Source organism: Apis dorsata, unplaced genomic scaffold (assembly GCF_000469605.1).
Source record: "Apis dorsata unplaced genomic scaffold, Apis dorsata 1.3 scaffold_270, whole genome shotgun sequence".
Classification (NCBI taxonomy): Eukaryota; Metazoa; Arthropoda; class Insecta; order Hymenoptera; family Apidae; genus Apis; species Apis dorsata.
This window is the reverse complement of record NW_006263548.1, coordinates 564,294-579,187: the sequence shown is the minus strand read 5'-3', so window position 1 is coordinate 579,187 and position 14,894 is coordinate 564,294. Positions and strand designations below refer to the sequence as shown.

Here is a 14,894-nt window from a genome sequence, read left to right as displayed (position 1 = left end):
TACTTATAGGTATAATAAATCGTACAATAATTTTAAAATAAATCTGTGAAGAGTATCAGCATCGATATTTATTATTTTATACTATAATGCGCCTTTATGTACAAATTCATTCAATCATATTTGTGTTAGATAACTTAATTTTAAGATAATTTAATCTAAATTTTATTAATAAATTCATTTACAATTTTTTTCTAAATTATTACAGGTATAATAAATTAAACTTCATAAATAAATGGAGAATCAGTTTTAACTTTAAAATTAGTTCAAAAATACAATATCAATAATACAATAACTTTATATATTCATTATTGCTTGAATAAATAAAAATAGTTTAATTTCTTGAATAAATATTGAAGAAAACTAGGTCATGCTTGCCAAAAACAGTGCAATATTTTTATGTTAAGACACTTGCAACGATATCGAAGAATTATGATAAAACAAGAAAAATGATTTTTTAAATGTATTCTATTCATGCGATTATACTTAAAAAATTTCAAATAAGAATTTAGTGTAAATCATTTTAATATCGATTTTTTTTATTAATAATAAATTTTGTGATATATTATTTTAAATAAATAGACATTATATTTAAATATTTAGTGGATGACGAAGACTTTAAATTTCAATGGTTTAAGTGATTCAAATAAGTAAAAAGTTTATATTGGTACATGTTTCACCTCTTCGAGAGAAATTCCCTTAATTGTAAGCTGCGGAGCTTAAGTTGGATTGATCTAATTCCTCGGAATATATTACCTCTCTGTTGCAATAGTTCTGAACCTTTTCAAAGTCACAAGAAGACTTTCGATTATAAAAAAAATTATGGAATACTAACATCATTAATATTATAATATATACTAACGATGAAAATCTTATCTTAAAAATTATAAAAAATCCTAAGATTTTTCAGAACACTTATAATTAATGTTAATGTCCAAAAAAATATTAATTAAGAATTATTTTATCAAATAAATATCTCACACTTGATAATGAAATTATTTAAAATATTATTTTTCTATTTCCTATTTTCTAATTATTAATTAATAATTTTTCAATGTATTCACTGCATGCAAACTTAATTTTAATTTTCTTCAAAATGAAACTTGATATTGTTTCTTATAAAAAATTTCAAATTGTTAATTTCCGATATGCAATAAAAGAAAGTGTCTTAGGATTCACAATTCCAATAAATTTTGATTCTTATTTAAATAAAGTAAACTGCATAATGAACAAGAATATGTAGGAAGTTAAGAAGGAAATCCAGTACGTGTTGGAAAATGTTGGAAAATGCACGAAGGTCTCACCTGTTGACATCCTATTCGTGTCTATGAGCGTGTCAGAAATACGTAACAGTTTTACCATTATGATAATTCAAAAATGATTTGTCGTCTTTTGTAATCTTCTAGAAATGTAATGATTTTCATAATTTCTTTGCAAAATTCATTAAATATTTTATCTCTTAATATCGCGGCATCTATTCCATTTTAGATCTAACCTCAAAATTCAATTATTACTTATTATGTAATACTTATGATACATTAATTCACAAAATTCTTTAAACATTTTATCTTTTAATGTAGAGAATTACACTTTCATTGAATTCTTATGACAAATTTAAGAAAATTATATTGTATGTATCATGAAATTTATTATAAAATTTATTTATTAATAATTTCATATAAAAGGATTCCTGGAATTAATAATATGAAGAATTAATAATTTCGAATTATGTAATAAACAATTGTTGCATAATTATATTTTCGATTTTATATTATATTATTAATAAACGTTTATAAATTATTTTAAATATTTATCTTTTATTTTGATATTTATTTTTCCAGCTATTTATCTTTTTTTTTATTTAAAATTTCTTTTATTCGTTCAAATTTCAAGATTAAAATAGTAAAGATAAAAATTGATTTTCTTTTTCTATCATAGTAGCATTTGAGCTAAATTTATTTTTATTTATAGCTGTAATTTTGTCATCAAGATATAACCAAATAGAACAGAAATTTTTATAACATGATTTTTATATAGTATGATTTAATAAACTTAGATAATTTTTATATAAAATTAGGTTAAATTATATATATATATAGAGCACGATTCCATCACACTTCGTTAACATTTCCAATATATTTCTTTGATTTGTAATTAAAATTTCATTTCATAGAGAACGAATTAATTTGTTTATTACCAAAAATGAAATATCTATGTGGCGTATAAATAATTTATTAATGTACATTAAGTTATTGCAGGACACACACACACATACATATATATATCGTAATCATATTGCTACAAAGGAACAATTTCTAAGTTGCGAATGGCAGACAAAAGCATGTTCGGTGAAAAACAGACAGAAAAAGCAACAGTCGGTCGAATATAGAAACGATCTGACGGTCATCGTGACTTCCGCGGTGGTACGAAGCGAGGAGTTGAGTGGCTTTATCAGGCCTCGTTACTGCGCTAAATCCATGGCCACGAGTGGAGGAACACACTTGTGACGGACGTAAAACCCGAAATGAACTTCCTCGCTTACGGGGATTGCCGTTTTGCCCTGCGGAAAGGGGGGCAAGTGGGCTGCCTGCTCAAAGTATCCTATATCTAGTACAATATACATATACATATCTGTGTATGCATATGCATATTAGTCACGAATGGTTCAAAATTTATCGGTATTATCCTCTTATAATCAAGAAATATTGTTTTTTTCAATCTATAAGTTTAACTTTTTAATTTAATTGAATCAATGATAAAAAATAATAAAAAATATACGTTAATACCAAATTAATTGCCATATGATTAGATATAGAAAATAATAATTATCCGAGAAGATAGATGTATTGAGAAAGTGTTAATTAAATTAAATTAGTTAAATTAGAAGCTTCTTTGTCGATTTTGTTCATTTGTAGGAAACTAAAAAGAAAAATTTATAATAGTTAACTAGATTTTACTATAAATTATTATAAATACATACATGCAATATGTCTCTATATTTAATAATTTTTGTAATTTTTCATACTTTAGAAAGTTGCAAATTAGTATTTCAAAAGATTGAAACTTAAAAAAGTTAAAGATTTAATAACATAATAAATTAAAAATGAATTTTTTCTAATAATTTAATTTTTTCAATTGATAATTATCAATTAAATATCTAATTGATTCAGTATGTCTATTTTATCAAACGAACAAGATTATATTATTACAATTTCTTTATATGAAATCCACTCGAAATTGGATATTTCAGATTAACATAAGCTTGTAGTTGTCCAATTGCAGTTTATAATCTTCCTGAAATTGTTATTCTCATAATAATAACACGAGTGCAAATGTAATATTGGATATTAATTTCAATAAATACAGAAAAATTTGTATCTTTTCGATATTGAAAAATGTTTCTATATCTGCAATATATATTCATATGAGATTCGCCTACAACGATTATCGAATAAAGCATTTGATAGAAAGAAATGTGATTATTACATACCAACTAATGATTAAATAATCATTAGCGAAAACCACGTACAACCTCAGGAAGTAATGAATTTTGCAACGCTTGTTATCATGCATGATTGAACACACAGAATTCTATAAATACCTAAATCCGTAACAAATTTAGAAATGGTAATAGAAATTAATCGAGTTTTTTTTATAGAATAAAATCAAAGGAATTTCGAAATTGTATCATTTTAATCAATTTTTTAATTTCATTTTTCGAATATAAAATTTTTTTAAAAAAAAGAAAGACATATACATATATTAAAATTTCACTTATCATTTATAATCTATCCTTCACAACAGATTTAATTTTTTTTAAAATGCATAATAATTATCTAATTTATTTAATAAATATTTAATGAATTAATTTTTTATTTAGTTTATATCACACGATATTCATTTTTAACTTATATTATATCATAAAGATGCTATACCTATATTTATATAAATGAGGCTAGGCAATATTTTAGATAATAACTTACGTAAAACTTGAATAACCAATCACTATATCTATTAACACTTCATTCAACGTTCCATTGTATCAAATATAAATTTAGAAATAATATTGCAAGTATAATAACTACTTAATGTTTAATAAACTAATTTTTTTACTTATTTTGTATCATAGATACAATGAAAATTTTTAACTTTTATCATAAAGATTATATAGATGGAGTCACGCTCAGAACTAGTTGGAATAATAGTAAACTCAGCTAAAGTTCATACGATCAAGCATTATATAAAATTTCCTATAAATGAAATTCATATGAACAAAGTTTTACTATATTAAATATTATAAATAATATTTTAAAAATAACATTTCAAGAATTTAATGATTTAATATTTAATGAATTAATTTTTTATTTATTTTATATTATAAATGATATATATTTGTAATTATATTATATCATATTGAAAAGATATTTGTTCTTATAGATGGAGTGACATTCGACATTTGATATTTCAAATAATAGAAAACTCAGCTAGAGTTCGGATTTCCACTCTATTCAGTATTACCAAATCATTATTCTTCAATTTCACATATCCCAATACATAAAATTAACTAGTATCTTTAGACCAATTTTCATGTTAATTTCTCATCAATTCGTTAATTAACACACGAAAACAAAACATTTACTTTCGATGTGGCTACTAATGGTACAACCTTTTAGTAAAACAAAGCTTTGTATCATTCTCTTTGTTATACATTGAAAAATGGAACCAGTGCAATCAGTGTGTATTTTCTCTTCTATCGGTGTCAATCACAAAATCGAAAAAAATAACTCTATAAGACAAATTATTCTTTTCATTTGCAATTAATCGAAACAAAAGTATAATTGGTCGAATCTTTGTGCACAGTGATTTTCTTCGATCGATATCGAGAATTAAATTACCTGGTAATTTATAAGTTTTCTAACTACGGTAATTATCGCTTGAATCAGTCTCGGTCGACGTTTATCGAAATCCCGAAGTAACTCTTAATTAACCTGGATGCACGAGCGATGAATCGATGCCGAAAATTTAGTTTCTACGTAAATTCTATACATGTGAAATTAACTATGCTTATCGGGACTGATATAAATTTCCGTTACAAACAATATTTATGTTACGCGGTGTATATAATCGATGTGTATGATAAAGAACGACAGAATTCCTATAAACATTCCCAATGAGCCGATACCTCGTTACCGAGCTAATGACCCTTGATAATCTAAACTTTAATAGGGTTCTCATTGGATTCTTGTTATGCTTTAATCATTTGATTTTAATTTTATTTCATATATTGTTCTTGTTAAAATTTTCAACGAATGATTCGTTTTGATCGAAATCTTTTTATATTGATGAAAAAATTGATTATGTTGAACATTGGTTAAAACTATAAAAATATATATAAAATATATATAACGTAGTATAAAATATAAATAATAAACTTGAAAATTATATAGGTTATGTTAATCGTAATTCGAAGTTTTAATAAAAGTATCGAAATATATTTGCTGTATTTTTCTTTTAAGGAAGAATTACCATGTGCAAAGCTAAATTTGAATGATTAATTGCGTGAGCATTAACCATATACAGAGAGAAATGAAATAAAAGGTGTCTATAGAAATGCAAATCAATATTCGGATTTACAAATGAAAAAAGGAAAATTAATGTTTCAGATATAGCTATTTTTCAATTATTTTGCACTATTATTGCATGATAAAACAATATATTAGATAAATTACTTAATCCTATAACAGCACAACTTTGAATAAAAAAATTAAAGATTCAAGTAAGTATTTAATCATTAATCGAGAATATGATTACTTATTTAAATTTTCTGTGGCGTGAAATTGAATTTATCTGCAAATTTAGTATCTCAATCAGCTTCGATGGTTAACAATATTCACTTAATCTAATAGATATTTGTATATGAATATATATAGATATAATATTAATTTAATTTCGGTTAGAAATTAATAATTGATGATTGACATTTAATGTTATTAAATGACAATTGATGATCGATATTTTTAATTAATTATCCATCCAGAGTTTCATAAATTGATTGAATTAACTGTAATTTTTTATGATTAATTAATCGAAATTAATCTATTTAATCTAATTTAATCTAACAATATAATTTTAAATAAAATTTTGATTTTATCTACATGGTTCATTGAACTAAAATATTAAAAAAAAAAATAAAAATTTTCAGAAATAAGAGATGTTTGAATTTCAAACAATTTGAAAGTTTAATATTTAATATTAAAATATTCTTTGTTACATTATTTCTTCATTATAGTATTTTTTTTTAACTCTTTTCTAATTAAAATGTCCTCCTTTACATAAAATGAATCTTTTAACTTGATATTTTAAAATAATTCTTAAATTGCTTTTTGCATAAAAAAAATGTTTAAACGAAAATTGAATGAAGAAGAATTAAGAACGGAATATGATTTAATGTTATTAATTCTTCTGCCGATAGACACAGAATATATGCAAAATGATATTGGCATATTTTTTTTTTTAAATGAAATATTTTATATTTTTTTTGAAATGGAATATTTTATATCTATAAATAATATGTAATATAAATGAATAGTTCAACTAAAAATAGAATTTTATGTAATTTAATAAAATAGAATAAAAAAAATAATTATTTATTAAAATATTCAAAGACTCAAAGATTGACTTAATTATCAAGATATGTTCATTCTTTTTTTAAAGTTATTTTAAAAAGCTCTAATTGCATAAAATGAAAATTTATTTCATAATATTTTTCGTTATTCACTCTATCATTTTGATCGATTTTTATATCTCTTTTACATGTCCAATTACGAAAAACTAATTTCAACACATTATCTCCTTCTACCATTCATTAAAAATTATCTGAAGTTATCAAATTAGAGGAGCCAACCTATATTACCCTTTCATTCAACTTTATACACAATTTATTTTGTAATTTAATTGCATGCTTCTAATTAACTTCACCTATTTTTACCAGTTAGGTAAAAATCATTGAAAAATTTTACAAATTTCAACATTGTACTTTAAAAATTTAACTTATAGTCTGATATTGGCCATTTTATTTTTTCCAACAGGTTTCTTAACATAATGAATAAAATTCAAGATTTTGACAAATTTGAACTACTGAGAATTCTCAGAATTTCTTCTACAAATGAGAAATTATTAACAGAAAGATCACTCACCATAAATAGATTCGATAGATTGAAAGGTCTCTGTCATCATCCTCGTTCTGATCTATGCTCGTAAATCCTTTGGAACATGACTTCCCCATGGACCTGATGCGCTGTCTTACCAGTAGATAATGCAGGTTGTACGTGCCACAACTGACAGTGAGGACGTGAGTTATCAGAACCATCAATGACGATTAGTACCGTGAGAACAAGCCTTAACTGAACGGTTGGACTCGTGGGAGTCGTAATTAATTGCTAAAACCAATAAAAAATTGTTTAAATATTTTCTAATAGATTGATAAATAATACTCAAATTATTGGTAGTATTGTGAGATAATTAAAGATAATTTTTATTTTTCCATTTCATTTCCAAGTTTTAAAAGAAAAATCGAGTTATGAAAATGAAAATAGAGATTTTATTTTATAAGATGATACAGGCGAATTATTATAAGATTATTCTTCAAAATATTAAATTAGTTCAAATATTGATAATTTTTGAATGAAATATTGAAAATTTCATCGATCTTTTATTTTTTATTATTCATAGAGAAATGTAAAAACTTGATTAAATTAAATATTGATATTAATTATTACATTCAAGATGCAAATAAAATATAATTTATATATTAAAATGTAAAAAATACGAATGATCATATCTTTTTATTAATTTGCATGCTTGAAATTCAAAACAGAAAAACAAAATTGGGCATAAATTAAATCACATAATAGATAGTATTCTAACAGATAAAACTTCAAAGATGAAACAATAAGAGGAAAAATATGAAGTTTGCGTGCTATGTTTAACCGAGTAGATTACATGGTTCAATTTGCATATATTCTAAAATTAAATAAGCGTTGAACTTTTGAACTTTTTCTTGAATAATAAAATTTGTATTTTAAGATTATTAGATAAAATCACTATATATATATATATACTTACAAACAAGCACTGTTCATCAGATAGTAACGAAAAAAATAAAACAGCTTTTATGAAATAAATATTAAAAGTAGAATATAAATTTAATATAATAAAATAGTACTTTGAATTTCAGAAAAAATATATATTTAAAAATTCTTATATAAATTCATTGTAAACCTAAATTTTTTTAAAGTTTTAGCTTTTTTTTTAAAATTTTAACCTTTTCAATGGTATCTTTCAATATCTATTCAAATATCTTCTATATCTTATAATACTAAAATCTTGACACAAAGTTTTCAAATATCTAAAGGCATCAATTGATTTACAGCAAGATTATTTAAATATTTATTTTTTGTAAGCTCAATGAAAAAAATCGGAACAAATTTGAAATACGAATAGCTTTGCTCTTGACAAACTCGAGCCGAAGTTCAACCCTCGACAGGTGGCTACGAATAGAATACGAATACGCTAGCGGATCGCTATTTATACCTTACGCGAAGAGAAGGGAGTTAATACTACGCATGCGCATTTTACGAAATCAAAACTACGCGGGTAAGCTTAACAATTTCAAATATAGTATTGTATTACTTTTTGTTTCTTTAATTATTATAATTAATATATATTATAATTAATTTTTTTATAAAAATAGTTTAACAATTGTGAAGAAATGTCTTAATATTAACATAGAGTATAATACAAAGTAATTTTGTATATCAAACATATTAATAATTGAGAGTTAAAAAAAAAGTAAACAAAATTGAAATAAAATTCATCCATATAAGAAAGAAAGTTTGAAGAAATAAAATTAAATGGAAAAAAGCAAAAAGAAAAGAAACGAGAGCATGGAAATACATAAGAAAAAACAACGAATAAGAAAGGACAACTAGAAGGTATAAGATAAGATCACAGTATTAATGGTAACCTTAAAAGATAAAATGGAAACAGAATGAGAACGGAGATTCAACAAAGAAATAGAGAAACGACGAAAAAGTAAACGTTGGTGGACGGGTTGGATAGACTGAAACAACTGAAAATGATGAATTAAGCTTGGTCTTTTTCTGAACTCGATTCTCGATGTTGATGAATCGAATTGGATGATAGAACTTTGATATAGACATAATAAAACCTATTCTTTATTCTTTAAAAACATTTTTAATTTTTTAAAAATAAAAATTATTATTTAATGGTTTTTAGAAGATTATCAGTATTAATTTGATTTATATTTGTTTATAAAAGTTTTTCTTATTATTAGTATTATTCTTAGTAATAAGCAATCTATAACCTATCACGAGTTCAACAAAAGCTAAGCTGTTGCAGACCAACAGATTAAGAATTTCTCCTTCTTTTGCGTATAAACGATTTTTCTAAAGTTTTAAAGCTGTTACACCAAAACTTTTTCCCTTAATATCTTTTTTTTTTTTTTAAAAAAAATTCTATATGTACAGAAATACTGAAATCTGTGAAACTTTTAGGAAATTTTTACTTTCTTTTTAAAATGTCTTTTAGTTTACAAAATAGTTTACAATGCTTTTGAATCTTTATAAGAAAATGTAGTTTTTTATTTGTACTTTATCAGATAATTTTTTTTTTAATTTTACTTTTCTTTTTAAATAGTAGAGAGAGAGAGAAAAAATCTGATTTTTTCGAGAGAAGATATCAAAAAGAGATATTTTTATTTACATAACTGGATCTGATATAGATATTGAGTTCGTGCGAATGATTTCGATTCAATGATCGAAAGATTTTGAAAAAAGTTGAGCTGCAAAGCTTGTTTATGCTTATCCTTAGGAGGAAGGAGAATCCCATTCGCTCTATAACTCCGGATATGCTTTAAAATTCAGTATGCTTCTATTGTGATCCTCGTATTATGTTACCTTCGTATTACATTATATTGGATATAAAAAAAAATAAAATTACGATTGAAATAATCAAAATTTTCACAGCAAAACATCCGATTTTATGATTTAATATTTAATTAACAAATTATTATATTGTATTTAAACCTGACTTACAATTTAAATTTTTCTTAGTAATAAGAATAAAAAAATCTCAAGATCATTGAGTAAAATTATTTCATTAAAAAAAAAAAAAAAAAATGGAAAATTATAGTGATCGACAATTGATTCTTTCTTTTCAATCGATTCAAAATTGAAACTCATTGTCACACAGAAAGAAGAACACGAAATTACCTTGGTTTTCTATACCAGCTTCCCTTTTCTTGGGAATCTAGTAGGAGGGTGAATTTTTCCCGTAGAGTTTGTCCTATTCCATGAAAAGAAAGTTTCTTCGCTCGGTAGAATAACGTTCTTTAGAATTCCAAGTTGATTCAGATTCACTGTAGGATTGTTGTTTGCCTAGCAACCTCGATTCTCCCATATATTCATGTACTATGCACTTAAATTTATGATTTATCATCCGCGATTAATTTTATATTTTGATATTAAATCATTATTATTAATCAATATTGAAAATATTTGATATCATCCAATTTTATATTTCAATATTAATCCAAATATTATGTAAATATTATTTTAATATAATATTATCCAAATTTATGTAAATATTCAAAATATTCGATATTATCCAATTCGCTAGTAATTCGCTAGTAAAACGTTGTGTTAATATCCAAAATATTTGATATCATTCAATTTTATATTGATATTAATCCATCGTATCAATATTCAAAGTATTCGATATCATTCAATTTCATATTTCCTTAATTCATTGTATCAATATCTAAAATATTCGACCATATTTCGCTATTAATCTTATATCGATATCTAAAATATCCAATTTTATATTTTGTCAATAAACTATTATATTAATATCTATTAATATCTCAATATTATTTAATTTTATATTTCGTTATTAACTTATTATGTTATCTTTAAATGTTCAATATACATTGTCCAATTTTTAATTTCAATGATTTTTCTCTAACAAAATCACAAAAATAAAATCAACGATAATATTAATGATGTAGAACAAGAAAAGAACGAAAGAAGTTAATTCTGATATCAATTAGTTAACTTAACCTTTACACATTGGAATCGTAAAGTTAGTGGATTCGAGGGAAAAATAGTCGACGAAGGAAAGGAGATAAGATAGACAATCTCTCGGCTTTCGATTTTGTAGTTGCGGTATTTGTTTGGACGAGGAATACTAGGAATACTAGGTGAAATAGAAGAAAACCGTGTGGGTGGCAGATGTGTTCTGGCTTACCGGCAGATTTAAGGTTGAAGCGCAAGCCTAAAACGCATGGGCGCATGCGCATACATATATACACATTTTCGTGCTCGTGGATACGTGCCAAGCTTTTACAAATGGAAGGATAAATATTAAACGAAACTTGTGTGTGCGCGGCGGTTGTTCGAAGTGGCTGAATGTCCAATAATGAATCCATAATTTCTCTACTTTAATAATGAAGCTTACGAATTAACGGTGTATGGTTCTATTTTTTAAGATTTTTTTAAGATTTAAAAATAATATTAATATTTTTAATTCGCAAATACAATATTAAAATAAATAAGTGAATTAAATAATTAATGAAAATGTTTTGGCACTTTTTTGAATTTAATTATATTATGAGTAATAGTGCACTTACATGATTTTTTTAAATTTGATGATCGATTTCAATATTGTGAAAAACAAATGTCAATGGAAAATGGATTTATTTAATTGTACATGTAAAGATTTAATAAATTATTTTAATATATAAATAATCTTATATTTCTATGAGATTTTTTCCGTAATAAAATTTCAATACGAAATGAAAATGCATATTGTTATTACAAAACACGTGTTTCTGAAATGTTTGTATTTACCATTTCATATTTTGTATATCTTTGACTGTTTTTATTTTGTGCTTTTTTGTTCCTTGTAAAAATTCAGGGGATAAATAAATTTTTCAACGTTTCACTTATTCCTCGATAAATTGATTAAAATATAAATTTTATCTGAAAATTTTATAAAAATAATATTAATAATAAATAATACTTCTAATAAATGGTAAAATAAAAATAATAATTAGTATTAAATAATACTTATAATAATAATGCTATTAATAAATTTAAATACTTATAATAATAATTTTGATTTTGAATCATTTAAAAATCGTTTTATTTATTCATAGAATTTTAGAAAAAAATTTCCACTTGTCGAATTTATGTATATTGTTACAAAATAAACATATATATGAAAAAATATGCAATATGTATGTATATGTATGTATATATATGTATGAATAAAGACACAACCTTCCATTCTATTATTCTTGTTTCTTCCAATTTTCGTTTATTTCTGAATTTCTAATTCATACGAAATTTTCATTCATCATTCATCTTCAAATATGCATTTTAAAAGAATTCTCGTGATGCCTCTCATTTTTAAATTTTAATTTCTTCTTCTTAATTTTATACGTATAGTTTTCAACAATTTGTTTTAACATGTATCAATATTTCAGATAACACACAAATAATTCTTCTCACCGACTAACTTTACTATTTCATTCCTTCTGTTCACTCATCATATTAAAAAGTTTCGTATTCAAATTTTATCTAAAAATTCTCTCACGTTTCTTCTCTCGCATCTCTAATTTTTAATTGCATAAATCTCGTCACACTTTTTCGTCGTTTCACGCAATTTTCAGGTTTTCCCACTATATCTTCGTATTTTCCACTGGCACGCGGGCGCTAAAACAGATCTCGAACTGTTTTTTTCTTCTTTTTATTTCCGGCCGCAATGTCTTCCTCTCGTAAATACCAGAATAAGAATTTGCATGGAAATTTTACGTTCTCTGTTCAATACCATAAAAAGAGAGAATCACGCTCGGTTTTTCCTTCTTCTTCTCCAACTCTTCGAGCATATTTTTCTATTGATTTTCATCGATAATAGATAAATATACATATTGAACTCTCTTTTCGAGTTTCCATCTTTCACGTTTGTAATTCTCAGACTGGAAAACATTCAATTGACACGTGTGGCCAGGGAACTCGAACTTCACACTTTCTTCTTTTGCGGAGAATGCTTGTTTCTTTTAAATCTTTGGCCAAGAATTCGCATGCAAATTCTGAAAACAGATGTGCCGGAAAAGTCAAATCGATTTCTCGCTTCTTCGTCTATTCCATTTTTCGTTTTTTTTTCTTCCTTTTCTTTTTTTCCTTTACTCTCGAATCGTGGCACACAGATCAAGAGATTTTTTCGTATTAATGAAAAGAGGAAAATGGAGATTCGCGCGGTATTTTCTTCTTCTTTTATGATTTCTTCCTTTGTCTTTCTCTCTTTATCGCACTACAAATATTCATTCTTCCCTGCGTTTCTTGTCATGAAACAATACAATACTTACTTGTATCTTCGTTTCTTCAAGAATAAATCCTACCAAAGAAACAAAAATGTAATCTTTGAATATAAACCGGTTCTCGTGATAAGAAAAAAATTATTGTACTTGTATAAAATAATGTCTCTTACTTGAACAAACCTCTCCTGTGTTTCTTACAATTATTTATTTTGAAAGTAAAGAAGAATTACTTTCTCAAACTGAGGAATTTTATTTGGCAAATCATTTTGGATTGTATATCAACTATGCTCTATTTTTTAATATTTCTATCTTCTGTTCAAATATCGTAAAACTGAATTTCTATCATATTTCAAATATGAAATATATACAATGTTCAATTAAATATAAATTTATTAGATGTATCTAATGTACCTGAAACATGAATGCATATTTATGAGTTTCATTTATAAAAATTTAAAATTATGAAAAAAATGTTGAAAAAGTAATTGGAAATAGAAATTTACCAATTTGAGGAAATTATAATTATTCTTTCACTTAAGATTATTTCGAACTTACCAAAATTTGCATTTTTCGAATTCTAGAATCGACATTTCATACGTAGCAATTTACGAACGAAATTTATTACGATTAACATTTTTTTCTCAAGAATTTCTTTAAATTTTAAACTTTTCCAGCGCAAATATAAAATAAAAGCTCATAAAACTTGTAACAAGTTCCACATTGTTCTTTCGAATTCTTTTTTCTTCTTCTGCTCTTACCATTTTAAGAGAAGAGAATCCACGGAAAGATTAAAAAATAATAGTATTGTTCTTTATCGTTTAATTTTTTCGTTACAATCCATTTTCATTTCCGTGTTTCCCACGAACGAGCAACCTTCTTGAGAATTATTTCTATAGACACAGGGCCAAAAAGTACATAATATTCTATTCTTCTTTCAAATACAAATCGTGGTGCCGAAAACTTGGTTTCATTTAAGTTTTATTGTGGCAAGTTTACATAGAAATATTAGGATACCAACTTCTTCCGAGATTTCAAATTAATTTACATTCCACTTTTCTTTTCTTACCACTGTTCAAAGGAAGAAGGTTCGTGTTCCGTACGATACGATTTAATTTATGCTTTAGCACGAAATACTAGTTGAATACTATTTTGAAACAATTCAAGTTCTTACTTCTCGAGAGTAACGTGAACAAATTATAAGATGGAACGGATGGGTTTGTTTTAAAATTGCCGCGCAAGTTTCGTTCTAGTAATAAGAAAATTGAAATATAAAAGAAGAAAAAATTTATCGTGATCGTATTATTTTGAATGAGAAATAAAAAAATTGTAATCAATAAATAAGAAAAAAGCGAAGAATAAAAAATAATGAACAATGAAAATGGAAAATATATTTATCACAGATAAAAAAGAAATAGGGAAATCGATGAAATATACTATATAAAAGAATAGGAAAATTGGAAATAAATTAAAAATTTTAAACAATAATAAATAAGAAAAA

At 24.6% G+C, this 14,894-nt stretch overlaps 3 long non-coding RNA genes across 3 annotated transcripts; 2 read left to right on the top strand and 1 right to left on the bottom strand.

Moving 5' to 3' along the window:
* The first annotated feature begins 4,442 nt into the window (after positions 1-4,442).
* Positions 4,443-7,620, top strand: LOC116185761. The gene is made up of 3 exons (XR_004150669.1): positions 4,443-4,920; positions 7,086-7,455; positions 7,556-7,620. It is a non-coding gene; the product is annotated as an uncharacterized LOC116185761 (long non-coding RNA).
* A 708-nt stretch (positions 7,621-8,328) lies between these two features.
* LOC102677390 lies at positions 8,329-9,247 on the top strand. Its single transcript, XR_421952.1, has 2 exons — positions 8,329-8,652; positions 8,750-9,247. It is a non-coding gene; the product is annotated as an uncharacterized LOC102677390 (long non-coding RNA).
* A 3,575-nt stretch (positions 9,248-12,822) lies between these two features.
* LOC116185764 lies at positions 12,823-14,066 on the bottom strand. Its single transcript, XR_004150673.1, has 2 exons — positions 13,567-14,066; positions 12,823-13,473 (listed from the first exon to the last, which is right to left on the bottom strand). It is a non-coding gene; the product is annotated as an uncharacterized LOC116185764 (long non-coding RNA).
* Between the last annotated feature and the right edge of the window lie 828 nt (positions 14,067-14,894).